This window comes from Hylaeus volcanicus, chromosome 5, assembly GCF_026283585.1.
Source record: "Hylaeus volcanicus isolate JK05 chromosome 5, UHH_iyHylVolc1.0_haploid, whole genome shotgun sequence".
In the NCBI taxonomy this organism is placed as follows: domain Eukaryota; kingdom Metazoa; phylum Arthropoda; class Insecta; order Hymenoptera; family Colletidae; genus Hylaeus; species Hylaeus volcanicus.
Window position 1 is genome coordinate 11,419,842 of NC_071980.1, and position 490 is coordinate 11,420,331.

Here is a 490-nt window from a genome sequence, read left to right on the forward strand (position 1 = left end):
GATTAATATAACGATTAATAATAGTGAACCATAAGAAAAGGATCTTAAAGAATTATTTCTATCGATGGAAAATTCTTTGCAAGTTTTCTTCTTGCACAACGAAATTACTTAGGTAAATATAACTATTAACTAATAATAATAAGTTATAAGAACGTGTCGTACAGAATCATTTCTATCGGAGATGAATTATTCGCAAATTTCATTCTTGTATATTGGAGTATTTACTCCGTAGCTAATTAGCACAATTATAATTTACACGGTGCAAAAACAAATTTTTAAAGAATTATTTTCATTAAAAAAAGTATTCTAGTTGCACACGTACATAAATTAAAAATTTGTGACTGTATTCTTTCTAAATCTCCCGAAAACACATGGGTCACAATTGACCCAATCCAATCATCGAACTGTCGCGTTATATCGTACATAAATTAAAAATTTGTGATTGTATTCTTTTTAAATCTCTCCCGAAAACACATGGGTCACGATTGAC

General features: G+C 28.8%; 1 long non-coding RNA gene across 2 annotated transcripts in view; it reads right to left on the minus strand.

Moving 5' to 3' along the window:
• LOC128876868 (uncharacterized) overlaps positions 1-490 on the minus strand; it is a 29,772-nt gene that overhangs the window by 26,160 nt on the left and 3,122 nt on the right. The window lies entirely within an intron of this gene.